Genomic DNA, 15,982 nt, shown 5'->3' with positions numbered 1-15,982 from the left:
CCTTCAGTCCTAAAGAGATTTCTCATTTGATAAGAAATAAACTGTACAAAGTGTTCTAAGTTCAAAGTAAAATTATACCAAAGGCAGCAGAAGTATATTTCCTAGCACCACAAGAATGGGAAAATTAGGTTCTTACCTTGGTAATTTTCTTTCCTTTAGTCACAGCAGATGAATCCATTACGAGTGGGTTGTGTCCATCAACCAGCAAGGGGAGATAGAGAGCACTGAAAAACCATAGTGCCTCATGGCCAGCTAGCTCCATCTGCCTCTTCAGTATTTGAAGCTTCCAAAGCAGTGTTACACAGCAAAGCATAATAACATGAACTTTCCTCACAGCTGATGAACGCCCCAAAACTGGAGCTATAATTCAAAGGAGGGAATGAACTCATCCTCCTGGAGGGAATGAACTCATCCTCCTGTAACTGAACAAAAATCCTAAAGACTGTTTTCCAACTTCTCCCAATGAGGGAACATATCTACAGGAAAAACTGAACATAAAAGTAACATAAATCACATAATGAACCCCTGAGGGAGGGCTCATGGATTCATCTGCTATTGTCATCAAGCAAATGAATCCATAACGAGTGGGATATATCAAAGCAATCCCTAGATAGGGTGGGAACAAGCCACACCACGCGCCAGCACTTGTGCTCCAAAATGCGCGTCTCTCCTGGCAGCCACATCCAGCCTGTAATGTTGGGCAAACGTGAGCTTAGAAGCCCAAGTAGCTGCACTACATATCTCTTGAAGAGAGAGTGCTCCAGTTTCAGCCCAAGAAGAGGAAATCGCTCTTGTGGAATGTGCCTTAAAGGCTTCAGGCAGAGGCCGGCCAGATAGCAGATATGCTGAAAAGATAGCTTCTTTGAGCCAACGGGCTATAGTGGCCCTAGACGCTGGAGACCCTCTGTGCAGACCTGACAAAAGAACAAAAAGATGGTCAGAGGTCCTGAAGGCATTTGACATGCGCAGATATTGCAACACAGCCCTTCGCACATCCAGAAGGTGCAACTGCCCATAGGCTTCTGGAAACTCCTCTTTAGAAAAGGAGGGCAGGAAAATAGGCTGGTTTAGGTGAAACGCTGAAACCACCTTAGGCATGAAGGAAGGCACCGTACGTACCATTACTCCGGACTCTGAGAATTGCAGAAATGGGTCTCGACATGACAGCGCCTGGAGCTCAGATACCCGTCTCGCCGATGTCACGGCCACCAAAAAGACCGTCTTTAAGGTCATATCCTTCTCCGAAGCTCGCCTAAGCGGCTCGAAGGGCGAACACTGAAGGGCCTTTAAAACTAACCCCAGGTTCCAGGCCGGACACGGAGCCCGCATGGGAGGATGGAGCCGAAGCACCCCTCTAAAAAACCGTGTCACATCCAGGCAAGCAGCCAGAGAGAGGCCAGCGACCTTCCCTCGAAAACATGCTAAGGCTGCTATTTGAACACGCAGAGAATTATAGGCCAAGCCTTTTTGTAAACCATCCTGCAAAAAGTCAAGTATCAGCGAGACAGAAGCCCGCATGGGTGTAATCGCTTTAGAAGCACACCAAGCCTCAAATTGGCGCCAAATCCTGGCATAAGCCACAGAAGGAACACTTGCGGGCCTGTAGGAGAGTGGAAATGACTTTACTGGAATATCCCTTGTCTCTCAATTGCGCCCTCTCAATAGCCATGCCGTAAGACCAAAGCGGCAGGCGTCCTCCATGGTCACCAGGCCCTGTGACAACAGGTTCGGTACCAGAGGTAACGGCAGGGGATCCTCTACCAGCATCCGCCAGAGATCCGCATACCACGGCCTCCTGGGCCAATCCGGGGCAATGAGAACACCTCTCCTTGGTGAAGCCAAATCCGCAGGAGCACTCGCCCTATCAAGGGCCATGGAGGAAACACATACAGAAGGCCCTGAGGCCAGGGTTGAGCCAAAGCATCCAACCCTGCCGAGCGAGGATCTCTCCGTCTGCTGTAGAAGCATGGGACTTTGGCATTTGTGCTTGACGCCATAAGATCCATTACGGGCTTTCCCCATTTGGCACATATCTGCAGGAATACTTTGTCTGCAAGTTTCCACTCCGCTGGGTCAATCCGATTCCTGCTCAGATAATCGACTTGCACGTTGCTCTGACCTGCAATTATGAGCTGCTGACAGAAACTGCAGATGAAGCTCGGCCCAGTGGCAAATCTGCGCGGCCTGCGCTGCTAGTGCTATGCACTGAGTGCCTCCTTGGCGATTTATGTAGGCCACTGCTGTCATGTTGTCTGACAGAACTCTGACAGCCAATCCTTCCAGGGTTAATTGAAAGGCCAGAAGTGCCTGGAAAATCGCTTTCAACTCCAAGCGATTGATGGACCACTCCGACTCCTCGGGTGTCCAAAGACCCTGGCCATGCCTTCCCCGGCAATGTGCACCCCAGCCCTTCAGGCTAGCATCTGTTACCACCAGGCACCAATCGGGGAGCGCTAGCGGCATTCCTCACTGCAGCATGCTGTCTGAGAGCCACCACTCCATACTGAGCCGGACTGCAGGGAGCCACGTGAATCTGCATTGATAATCCTGAGATATTGGAGACCACAGTTGAAGCAGGGAACACTGCAGAGGTCTCAGGTGTGCTCTCGCCCAAGGCACCACTTCCAAAGTGGCCGTCATCGACCCCAACAGCTGGACTATGTCCAAAGCTCGCTGGCGAGGCATCCTCAGGAGCAGACGGACCTGGTTCTGAAGCTTGCACCGCCTTTGCTCGGGTAGGAAGACCATCCCCGAGGCTGTGTCGAACCGGACCCCCAAATATTCTAGAGATTGAGAGGGGGTCAGGTGACTTTTAGCTATATTGACGACCCAGCCCAGAGATTGCAGTACTGAGACCACTCTGCCTGTAACCTGATGACTCTCTTCTACAGAGTCTGCTCTGATGAGCCACTCGTCTAGGTACGGGTGAACCCAGATACCCTCTCGCCTGAGAAAAGCAGCTACTACCACCATTACCTTGGAAAAGGTTCGGGGAGCTGTGGCGAGGCCAAAAGGCAAGGCCCGAAACTGGAAATGTTTTCCCATCACCGCAAAACTCAGAAACCTCTAGTGCGGGGGCCAAATTTGTATGTGCAAGTAAGCTTCTTTCAGGTCCAGAGACGTGAGAAACTCTCCTGGCTGTACCGCCGCTATGACGGAGCGCAGGGTTTCCATGTGAAAATGCCGCACGTTCAGAGACTTGTTGACTTCTTTTAAGTCTAGGAAAGGCCGAAAAGACCCTCCTTTTCGCGGCACCACGAAGTAAATGGAGTAACGGCCAGAGCCGCATTCGGCGGGAGGCACGGGGGAAACGGCCCTATATGAATCAAGCCTTGCAAGGTCTCCTCTACCGCCGCCCGTTTGGCGGCAGAACCGCATCGGGACTCCACAAACACGTCTCTTATCAGGGCATTGAATTCTATTCTGTAGCCTTCTCTGATCAGGTCCAAGACCCACTGATCTGAGGTCATCTTGGCCCACTCCTTGAGAAAGAGGGAAAGTCGTCCTCCTATAACAGGAATCGAGGACGGGGCCGGCGCACCATCATAGGTCTTGAGCCTGCTGCTGCGGAACGTTTGTCCGAGCGAAAGGAGTTCCTCTGCTGAAAATGGGCACGCGAAGTGAACCCAGCAGAACGCCCCGGGCGGTACCTTCTAGCTTCACGGAAGCGAGGTCTGTAAGAGGAGAGAACCGCCTGACCCTTGGAAGAAGGCCGTGGCCTATCCTCGAGTAAGCGCTGGGATTTGGCATCCCCCAGGCTTTTCACAATTTTCTCCAACTCCTCACCAAACAGGAAAGGGCAACTTCACCAACCTTTGCTTAGAGGCCATGTCAGCTGCCCAATGCTGTAGCCACAGAAGACGGCGAGCCGCCACCGCTACAGCCATCTGTTTAGCCAAAGCTCTGACCAGATCATAAAGGGCATCAGCCAAAAATGACAAGGCCAACTCCATCCGCAGTGCCACCTCCGAAAGGGGCTCCGCTCCATCTACGGGCTGTTCCACTGCCTGTTGTAACCAAGCGAGGCAGGCTCGAGCAGCGTAGCAGCTGCATACAGACGCCCATAAGGATAGACCTGAAATTTCTCTGAAGGGCAATCCACCCTTCTGCGCTTGTCTTGCGGCCATCTGTCAGGGGAAAACGCGCCTGACGGTAATCCAAGGCCAGACTCCACTGGAGGGGATACAGAAAGCAGGGCCGCAGAGGAACCCTGCGGAAGAGCTCTTTTTAACAGGTATGCATTATGCAGCAATAAAACAAATTCAGGGGAAAATGGCTCACCCTGGCCTCCCGGTTCCAGTCCGAGGGAAACAGCTCTTTTATCAGCCTCCACACGAGGCGCCCCTCCAGGCTCAAACCTCTCCGCCTAAGCGGGGGTCGCGCCATGCTGTTCCAAAATGGCTCCCGCTGCCAGCTCCACGGAGCGGGAAGGAACATCGCTCGCCATGCTCGGGCCGGCTCTACCGTCTGAAAAGCACGCCTTACAGAGCCCCGCTGCAGATTTGCGCTTGCCACAAACGGAACAGCGCTTAACTTTCTTAGCAGCCATCGCTGAAAGCGGCAGAAATTCAAAATGGCGGATTCGTGCCAAAATCGTCCCGATCGCGGGCCCTCCACGGAGGAGCTACAAAATGCTCTTACCTCACCAGACCAAGTCTCCGAGCTCCGGTCACGCTGCACAATCAGAAGAAAACCTCTTTTCTGGGATCGCAACACCAAAGCACGACACAACTTTTTTTTTTTTTTTAACACTGTGAGGAAAGTTTGAGGCAACAGCGAAAGAGGCAAATTTCAAACTCCGGAGGATCAGTAGCGTGGGAAAGGCAGGGAAAGGGCAAACCTATGTACCTGCATCCACAGCATGGGCAAAAACAGGGCTTGCCTATTTGTCCACTTCCACATCAGGGGCCGGGTAAGGCAGGGAAAGGGCTAACCTTTAAAGTGGGCACCATCAGCCACAACACCCCTGCTACAACTGGCAAAAGCACAGGAGTCACCCCAGGCAGATTTTCTGAAGGAGCTTGAACAAGCTGTAACCACCCTGCTGGGGAGATAGAGAATACTGAAGAGGCAGATGGAGCCAGCTGGCCATGAGGCACTATGGTTTTTCAGTGCTCTCTATCTCCCCCTGCTGGTTGATGGCAGAGGCGTAGCCAGGTTTTGATCTCAGGGGGAGCAGACTTTTATAAAATAGGTGCCAGCTGGTGTCAGCTACACAGCAGTGTCTGTGTTGTTGCTCAGGGGCTGTAGCAAGCACTGATTAATAAAGGCTGTCTCTGTTGTGTCCTGCCTACAAGGAAACAGTAAGTTTCATCAGGAGGCAGGACGCAGAAGAGATCCCTGGACTGGCCAGAGAAGGCAACCTGTCTTCTTAATTACAAAGTAAAAATATTCAAATCGTGACCATCACCTCAGGAACAGCACACACATTCCTTCCACTGCTAGACACCTTGTTTAAATTAGATGGGCTTTTGCTTGTGTGGTGACTCTACAGGATGTGAAGAACACTAGTCTGGAGAATTTTTACTTGGGTGACATGGGCCACCAAACCTTGCCCTAGAGTCTACTTTCAAATAGGGATAGAGACTTTGTAAAATAACACAAACCACTGCAAAAAGACACCAAAAAACTTATACTGAAAACTTACCACACCATATCAGCCCTAACCCACCTATGAAAAGACGGTGCTATAAATATTACAGTGGGACCTAGAGAAGTGTTTCCCTAGGTGGTCCTGGAGTACCCCCCCCCCCTTGCCATTCATGCTTTCAGACTATCCACAATGAATCTGCATGAAAAAGATTTGCATGTAATGGAGGCAGCATATACAAATCAATGTCATTCCTATCTATTGTGGATATCCTGAAAACCTGACTGGAAGGGGGTACTCCAGGACCAACTTAGGAAACAATGCCATACAACACAAAACTTACCACACCATAACATCCCTAACCCACCTATGAAAAGACAGTGCTAAATATATTACACTGGGCTCTGGAGCATCAATTAACCTATTATTGGGAAACTGGAACAAACTGCACTGTTACACATTCCTACATAAATGCTACATGCTTGCAGAATCCTTCACCTCAGTCACACATGCAGAACATGGACAGACATTCATCTATATAATATAAACCAATGGTCCATCTAGCCCAGTATCCTGTTTCCAACAGTGGCCAACCCAGGTAACAAGCACCTGGCAGAAACCCAAATTGTGACAATATTCCTAATACCAATCTAATACAGAATAGGGAGCCACAAAAAGAAAAGAAAACAGAAAACACTATCACCTCTACCAACAAAAATTGAAATAGAGACCCCCCCCCCCCCCCCCTCCTTCTCTCTGCCCAAGGAAGCCAGACTCTCTATAAACAGTGCAAGGAAAGCAAGTTTGGGCCAGTGAAGATTAACTCAAAATAACCTGGTCCTTAGCTGGGCCCTAGTATTACCATATTAAAAATGCGACCATACCAAGCTTCTGTGGCTATGTTCCACTAATGTTAAACTAACTGGATTTCTTGAAAGGATTATATACATTTAGGATGCATGACTAGGGACACAAACATACACTTATTTATTCAATAGCACAATTCCTTATGTACAGCCACAAAACAACTTTTTAGGGTAGATAGTATATCTATTATCATCGACCAAATAGAGGTAAGAGTTTTTAATTTTGGCACAGGATAAGTCATCATCACAAGAATAAAATATAAGAAAACCAATGGACTGCATTAGAGGCTTATAGCCCATTTATGTTTAAGCAAGAGATCTGCAGGAAACAAAATATTTAATTTTATTTTGACTTATAAACCACTTGTCCCTGAAACATGCACAAACAACAGAATAATCCATTTGTGTACCTAAAAGGCTGTGCGGGGGAGTGGAAACAAATTCATCAAACTGTCTGGCTTCCTTGCATACAGTGGACTAGATGGCTCACTTTCACTTCAATCTAATAATCAAAATTGGGCAGCTTTTTCTCCCTTCTCCTCCTCCACACCCCCCCCCCCCCCTACGACTTACATCTTTCTCCACTGCCCCGCGTCTTACACCTCTCTCCCTCTCTTCAGCTCGCTCTCTCCTGTCTGCATGGTCATTTTGACTGAAATGTTCTTCTTCTCCCTCCGGCACCGCCAGCGATTGACACAGTCAGCCAGCCCTTTGCCAGCATCGGGGCCTCTCCTGAGGCGCGTCCCGCCTACTCTAATGCAATTTCCTGTTTCCGCAGAGGTGGGACGCGCCTCAGGAGAGGCCCCGACGCTGGCTGACTTTGTCAATCGCCGGCGGTGCCGGAGGGAGAAGAAGAACGCTTCAGTCAAAATGACCATGCAGACGGGAGAGAGCGGCAGAAGAGACAGAAGACACACGACTCGCGCGGGAGGGGGCAGAGAAGATATTGCTTTGCATGTGGCATAGGCACCATTTTTTGTAAAAATCTGTTTAGGGGAGCGACCGCTCCCCCTGCGCCCCACCTAGCTACGCCACTGGTTGATGGACACAACCCACTCGTAATGGATTCATCTGCTTGATAACAAGGAAGTATTTATTTCAGGCAAGATTTCTAAGGGAGAAAACAGTAGGGACATTTTTCAACAAAAATCTGGAGACAGTTACTTTGCTCATTGAGATTAAAGGGATCTAGGGGCCCATTGACTAAGTTATGTTAAGCACTAATGCGCACCTAACATAGGTTAAAATGGCGTACTGTGGTGCATACTCAGGCGCCCTGCGGTAACTGCCAAATGTGTGTGCGCTAACTGAACACTAAAATGTTTTCAGGGTGCATGTCAATGAGAATTGGAGCACGCTAAAACCACTTTTTACCACTGCTTAGTAAAAAGCACCCCTACTGAATTAGATAACTAGGGGATCCTTTTCCTAAGCCATCATAAAAAGTGGCCTGTGGTAGTATGGGTGCGTGTTTTTGGTGCACGCAGGGCCATTTTTTACCTCGGTTGGGGAAAAAAGCTTTTTTTAATGGGGGCAGTAAATGACTGTGCGCTGGAATTAAAAGTAGTGCGCGGCTATTTACTGCCCAAGCCCTTACCACCACCCACTGACTTAGTGGTAAGGGTTCACCCACTACACATGAGGTACTCATGCAGCGTGTGTCAATGTGGCTGCGCTGCCGGTTACCGCTGGGAACGCCCCCAAGGTAGAAAATAGAAAAATATTTTCTACTGCGGGAAACAGCATGTGCTAACTTCAAAATTACTTACGGGAGGGCATGCTAACTTGGCCATTTTTATACCATAATGGAACAAAGCAAAAACGTCCAGGGCTAAAAGTTATACGTTTTGATCTAGACCAGTTTCAATCATGCCTAAATCAAAAAAAGGTGCCCTAAATGACCAGATGACCACTACAGGAATTAAGGTATGACCCCCCTTACTCCCCCAGTGGTCACTGACCCACTCTCACACCCCCCCCCCCCCCAAGATGTGAAAGGAACAGTACATGCCAGCCTCTATGACAGCTTCAGATATTATGGCCAGTCCTATTACAGCAGCAAGTAAGTCCCTGGATTAGCCTACTGCTTGATGCAGTGGACTGTAGAGGAGACCCAGGCCCATATCCCACTCTAACTGGTACACTTGTGGTGGAAAGTGTGAGCCCTCCAAAACCCACCAAAAACCTACTGTACATACATATATGTTTGTACTCCAGGTCTGATATCCTTTTCTGAAGGGCCTCCACTGGTTGTATCTTGGTCACCATGCGGTCCTCGATGTCGCTGACCCTTTGTTGAACATGATCCAGGTCCAGATGGAATCCATCAGCGTTCGTGCGCCGAATCCGCCCTGTCAAATATCGCCTGCAGCTTTTTATCCAGTGTCGCCTCTACAGCCGCCGTTACCTCCGCCGTCCACATCGAGCAAACGCTCGGCGACTGCGGCGCGGGCACCATCTTGGGTTCCGCGGTCTTGCTTTTTTCTTTTTTTTGCAGTTTTGCCGCCATCCTGCGTGCTCCGGCCACAGCCACCAGGTAACCCACTACACAGGAATCAGCTCTCCGGTTTGAATGAATCAGGGAACGCTCGTACCCCCAGGAGGTTAGATAAATGTAAAAGTTGAGGGGGAATAGCAGGAGCTCAGTACAGACGTGACCTCACTCCCGCATCGCACCACCGGCCCCCAAGTTTTAATGAAAGAGCTCAGGCTCTACACACCAATTCTGTCTTGTCATAGATTCTGTGACTGGTTGCAGGGGGCCTGGCTATTGTGTGGTGGGTCTTTCAATGATCACCCCACCCCTGAAGGGTGGTCTGGCATTTGTGTACCAGCACCTTTTTCGCTTGGAAAAAATGCACTGGGTGTAACACAAGGAGTTTAAATCATTTGATGTTAGTTGAAATGCATTTACTCATCCTACTGCCATTAGTTGCATGCCGCTTCTCTTTGAAGTCAGGTAACAGATTCAGTTGCTTCCCGACCAACTTCTTGAATTTTTTCATAACCAATCTTCTTTAATTTCCAGGATAGTTGGGTTAAGGCAGTTTCAGTTTGAAATACAAGTCCCAGAAGGCATTGCAGGCAAGGAGCCAGGGGTTGAGATGCAGAACCCGGACTGGACTCCTAGCTGCACTCGGGGAAGACATGGGTGTAAGCTGGCAGGATGTGTAGAGTGGCGGCCACTAGGGGGAAAGAGACATAGGAAACCCTGTGTGCAGGAGCTCCTCATTAGTCTAATGCTTACCTCAGCTGGTATGGGTGTGAGGGAAGCTAGTGGAGGGAGAATGATTGGTTGTGAGAGCAGAAGCCAGGGATTGATTAGGCAGGTGGGAAGGAGTCTCAGGAGTTCAGTTCAGGAGGAGAGAAGCAGTTGCAGGCTGAAAATCCTTGGGCAAGAGAGGTCCCTAAAGTACTGAAGTAGGCTGAAATTCTTTGGGTGTGAGGAAGTCCCTAAAGTATTGAAACCTCCTGAAGGTAAAGGCTGCTTTGTGATTTAACTGGGATGATGAACTGGTTGAACTGTTTGTCTTGGGAATTGAACTACTGTTTATTGTGCACTGGATAAAGAGCCCAGACTGAAGCTGACTGGGAGCCTGTATTGAATCCTTGTAGGTGCTGGCAGCCTACTGCTTAAAGGGGACTATTTGCCACACACTGTCAGGTGGCTTACAGGTGTTTAAGATTGAAGGTGAATGCTGCTGTCTGCTGTTGGAACCGTGTATCAGGTCTACTAGAAACCTGCATGGAATAAAAGCCTTAAAATTGAAGTTGCTGGTGGACAGAAAGAATACAAAAAAGGAAAAATAAAGAGGATCTGTTGTGAGGGAGTTCAAGGGGTTGGTCGGGGAGTGGTTGAGTTTGTGACTTGAATTTAAAGAGGAGCAAGATTGCTATTAATGATAAAACAGCTGGGTTGATGATTATTTACAATTTAAGTTACCTTTGCTGAGACTTCAGACCAGTTGAGATTAGTTGCATGCCAGCATTTACATCAAGTTTCAGCAGCCATAAGTGCCATGCCCAAAATTAACACGAGATCCACACTAATCTAGTATTCTGTAAAAGTCACCCACTCTTTACGGAATAGTAATTTAACATGGATCTTCCCGGCGCCTAAATTTAGACACCATTTACTGAATTCTCCACAGTTTGTGTTATGTTTAATACATATGTTGCTTCAAACGTACGTATATTGCAAAACGATTTCCAAGGGAACCCACCTGTGTATGTAGCCTAAAGAAGCCTGTCTAATTTATACCTGATGTTCAAGGAGCCAGCAAGCAAAGGCAAAATAGTACATTGAGTGGAATTACTAATTTTAACTGAGCTAAACACAATGGTGTGCTTTCTTGATGGTTGTTAACAATTGCTGCGTTGATTGATGGGGAAAAATTCCAAAACTAAGATCTACCTCATACATAAGGAAATGTCTATTCTTATATTCTTCTGTGGGAACTACTTCCTACTGCCTTCAAATAGAGAGGAATATCAGTATTTCTTTTTAAAAGTAGTAGGTAGTGTTTGGCAATAGAAGAATAAAACAAACAAGTGTCATGTGTGGAAATCTTCCCTCCATGATCCAGATAGAACAGTAAAATTTGGAGCAACTATGAGTGGGGTTGGAACAGCAACATGCTCAACATTGGATGACCCCGTCTAGGTATAACTGTAACTTCTCTCCAACTATGAATAATAACATGTGTACCGAATGTCCTAATAATCTAAGCTACAACTGTTAATGCAACACCGTACAGTAATTTCTCTTTTGTTCAACAACTTAAGCCACTTTGAACCAAAACCTGTTTTGGATAATGGTGGGATACAAGAATGAATGAATGAGTGATTTTGCAAGCTTTGAAAATCCAACACTTCATGTTCTTAAAAAAAAAAAAAAACAGCTGAACCATTTGCAGACACAGTCCTGCCACTAGGTAAATTAGAGGGTCTAGCTAAGGCAGCAGTAATGTGACTTATATATTCACTATCTGGATCTGATTTATTTTATTTATTTTTTATTTATTGCATTTGTATCCCACATTTTCCCACCTTTTTGCAGGCTCAATGTGGCTTACAATAAATCATGAATAATGGAGATATGTAAGAAATAAACATTTAGTATTATAGAAGGATCTTGGGTAACATTATAATTTTAAAGCATGATGTTAATATAACAAGCAGATAGTAAAGACAATTCTGGGTGTGTGTGAAGGAGTTCATATTTGTTGGTCTTTGTGGTATGTCATGTATCTAGTTTTTACTTGCACCTCCACTGGCTTCCAGTGGAAGCTAGGATAGTATTTATATTCTATTGTTTCCTTTTTTAAGATTTTATGTGGTGATGCCCCATTTTATATGCATGCTTTGTTTGCATTTGTCCCTGAATCAAGATCTTGGCTACTGAGAGACCCTGTTTACTAAGGTGCATTAGCATTTTTAACGTGCCTACAATTAGCATATTCGCTAACTGTGTAGACACCTATAGGGATATTGTAGGCGCGTACATGGTTAACACGTGTACATGGCTAGCGTATATTAAAGACGTTAATAAGCCTATAACGTGGCTTAGTAAACAGGGCCCTATGTTTGTTTATCCAAGCCCTAGAGGGATCAGATCCTCTCGTTTGCTTCAGTCCTCTTTTTCTTTTCAGGCTGGAAGCTCTAGAAGATCCTTCCACCAGAAATAAGATCTATTTTGTATTAACAATTTAGAAAGTTCTTAAAAGCTATTTTATTTCAGAAATATGTTATAGGATGAGGATTCATTGTTTGTTTGTGACCTATTGATTTAACTGAAATTGAAAGATGAAAACGGTAATGGAATTCACACATACGTGGGATAAACACAAAGGAATCCTGTTTAGAAGGAATGGTTCCGCGGAATCTTAGCTGAGATTGAGTGGCAATGCCGGTAATTGGGAAACAAAATGGGAGCTGGGCAGACTTCTAAGGTCTATGTCCTGATTGTGACTGAATAGATAGGGATGGGCTGGAGTGTAAATTTTAAGGGGCTTCGAGGTTAGCTTCAGAACTTACTACAAGAACAGTTGGGTAGACTTCTACGGTCTGTGCCCTGAGAGAGGCAGAGACAAATCAAAATCAGGTATACATATAAAGTGTCACGTACCATGGGAATGAGTTTATCTTGTTGGGCAGACTGGATGGACCGTACAGGTCTTTATCTGCCGTCATTTACTATGTCACTATCTCATGTGACAGCTGCAGGCATAGGTCTATTGTAGTGGTGTACAGTTGGGTACACTAGATTTTTGGTGGGTTTTAGAGGGTTCACTATAAGAGGGTAGCAGTGAGATATGTACCTGGGACCTTTTAGTGAAGTCCACTGCAGTGCCCCCTAGGGTGCCCCACTGCTCTATTGGACTGTCTGTATAGCCAGTGCACTAAGAATTCTGCCCCACCCCCACCCCTGCATATATCCAATGGCTTGGTTTTTTTTGTGTTTTTCCCTTGGACTTTGCTTTTTTGTTTTCTGGGGGGGGGTTCTAAAATGGTCCTAAAACACACACACACTGAGCACTAAAACATCTAGAAAATGGCCATTTTTGAAACAAAAAGTTGGACGATTTTCTTTGAAACATCCAAAAATCCAGCAGCCATGTTCGCTACTGGATTTTTGGATGTTTTTTTCAAAATGTCCAAAATCAGATTTAGATGTCATACCGAATGCCCCAACACAAGAAAATATCAATGTGTTTGAATACCTCTTGGAAAACTGTCAGGACCACTATTAAAACAAAAAGAAACAGTTTTGCACCACCAAAAAATACTGCCTCAATTAGGCCAGCCCTCTATAATCAGTAAACTGCTGAGGCAAGTCACTGTGAGGTCTATGATTACTTTAAAAGAACTAGAGATGTCTCTAGATGAGTACTGGGAAAATGCTGACTGTTCAACAAGTTCAAGTTTACTCCACAAGAATAGCCTGTAGGAGAAGGTGGCAAGAAGGAAGTCACTGCTGTAGAAAAAAGCCATATCATATGCTGTACAGATCAATGCAGAAAGCTACCATAGGCAGAAATGCGTGCTTAATGAGAGGTCTATGAGCACATTATTGGCTGCATGAAGGCAGAAAAGGTGTTCAATGTTGACGTTTACTCATCCAGTAGATATCAGCACACAGCATATTAAAATGTATAGTAATGAGGCTATTAGTTAATTTGCTGCAATGCGGAGAACATTTTAAGCACAAAGTCAGAAACTTACCACCAGGTCTGAGGAGACACAGAAGAGTTAGTTGAGAGGATTTAATGCCCCCCTGACCTGACCCCCCTCCAAATAATAAATCCCTGTTAGTCTAGTCTATTGGCCTCCCTTCCTCTTCCCTCCCCACGCCCTAACACAAAAAAACAAATCCCTGGTAATCTAGCGGCCCCAGTTCCCCCCACCCCCACCCAACAGCTCCCACCCTTCCCCAGACATAAATAATACATCACTGGTACTCTAGTGAACTCCTTTCCATACCCCAAACACCCTGGGCCCTCATCACCCACTTCAAGAAGTTGAAAGGCAGGAGCAATGTTCACTCGCTCCTGCCTCTGGAAACCACCATCATTCAAAATGGCAATGACTGACCACTAGTGGTATATTCTGACATACCACTAGAGGTCAGTCTATCAAATAAAGCAATACTTGAATCGGAATTTACTGCCATTTTGAATGATGGTGGCTCAGGAGGCAAGAGTGAGTGGGCATCATTCCTGCCTTTGACTTTTGAGTTAGGTTTTCAGGATATCCCTACTGAATATGAATGACACAGATTTGCATGCCTGTCACATCCATTATGTGAGGGTGTGGATTAACAACGTTTTCCTACAACATGGACTGAAGGGCTTGCACTTGTTAGGTTAGTAAAACCATAGAGTTGGCTTGCAGATGAGGAGCTTTTAAAATTGTACCGCTCGAGATAAGACTATGGGAATATACAATTATTGTGTTTCTACTTGTAACGACGTTTTTCTGTCCTATGAAACTTTGATAAGAGCATCAGACTGTTATAAGGAGCAACTTGTTATGTTCAGAATTGTATTTTTCATTACTTTGTGAATAAGAATGGTGACAATAAGCTCTACTAATTAAGGCATGAATGATGGTATGATTGGTTATATTATTTGGTTAGACAATTCAAGTATAGTTTATGTTATGCAGTAAAAGGAGGTATTTCCACATTAGAAACATTAATTGTTTAAATTGATGGAGTAAAGGATAATAAAATTATGCATAATAAGTGACTTTAACATCAAAAGACTGGTATTTGAAGTATTGTATGAATATTCATAGTGGATATCACAAAAACATGACTTGCTGGGGTGCCTCCAGGACCAGGTTTGGGAACCACTGCTTTAATGTATGATTTCCCAGAAACTTACAGAAATGTATTACTACACATGTGCATCAACACAACATCGCTAGTAAATGAACATTGTTCAGTTTAAATACATTAACAAAAAACCTTTTCCTGCTGTTAAGCCATTACACTCACAAGCATAACATTACAGGGGGGAAAGGGAAAAATATCAATATTCAGCTCATGACAAAGCTGTAAAACAGTACTAATAGTTCCCCATAGCAAATCTGTTACTCAGTCCTCATCACTGATAGTCCCAAACCACAGCGCCTTGTTCATCTAACAATCTGGCACAAGCCGCTTTCTAAAATGTCAGAATATTAACTTTCTTTTTTTTTTAATCTGATGGGTGCATGTTTCTCACTCTATTGCTTTGGCTCTGTTTCCAGCCCAAAGAGAAATGTAATGAACTCATTATTTAAACCAAAGCATCTCTGTGTTAAATTAGGCAGAGAAAGATAATTAACCACTTGTAAAAGATAAGAAAGGTCCATTTTGTCAGTAACATAATGCAGATTGTTCTTGTCTGTCAGCTGGAAAAACCTGTGTAACTATAAAGGCATTCCAGATGTGATATTGTCTGATTTTTTCACCAGTAATCACTTTGAAATAGAGATTAGAAGAATAAAACTGGAGTTTTTGCTTCAGTATGCAAACACTATTTCTACCACCACATCGGAAAACTGACATATAAGGGAATTTTCAGACTTTTTTTGGGACTTAGAAGTTAGAAAAAAAAAGTCCTGCTCGTAATGTCCAAAAAATGTCCATCTCACAGCCATAATGATACTGGAAAAAATCTAGATCTCCTGTTTGATTATGGCTGTGAGATGGACATTTTACACTAAAAACATCCAAAATAAATAGCTATTTTCCAAAGTGAAATTGTCCAATGTTTGAACGACAAAAAAAACAGGGACATGAATGTCTGTCTGGCATCATTTTCAAAAATATGGCCACACAGATATTCCCTGCAGATTAGATGAGTAGCCTAGTGGCTAGCGCAGTGGAATGTAAAGAAAAGGACACAGGTTCAAAACCCACTATAATTTCGGGGTCCTTTTACTAAGGTGCGCTGAAAAATGGCCTGCGGTAGACAAGTGTTTTGGGCGCATGCAGATTTTAGCACACCTACAAAAAATGCCTTTTTAAAATGTTTGC

General features: G+C 45.4%; 1 protein-coding gene across 1 annotated transcript in view; it reads right to left on the bottom strand.

The window, feature by feature from the left end:
* B4GALNT4 (beta-1,4-N-acetyl-galactosaminyltransferase 4) overlaps window positions 1-15,982 on the bottom strand; it is a 577,155-nt gene that overhangs the window by 455,401 nt on the left and 105,772 nt on the right. The gene's annotated exons all lie outside the window — the stretch shown is intronic.

Source organism: Microcaecilia unicolor, chromosome 4 (assembly GCF_901765095.1).
Source record: "Microcaecilia unicolor chromosome 4, aMicUni1.1, whole genome shotgun sequence".
NCBI classification, from domain to species: Eukaryota; Metazoa; Chordata; class Amphibia; order Gymnophiona; family Siphonopidae; genus Microcaecilia; species Microcaecilia unicolor.
This window is presented reverse-complemented; position numbering and strand designations above follow the sequence as displayed.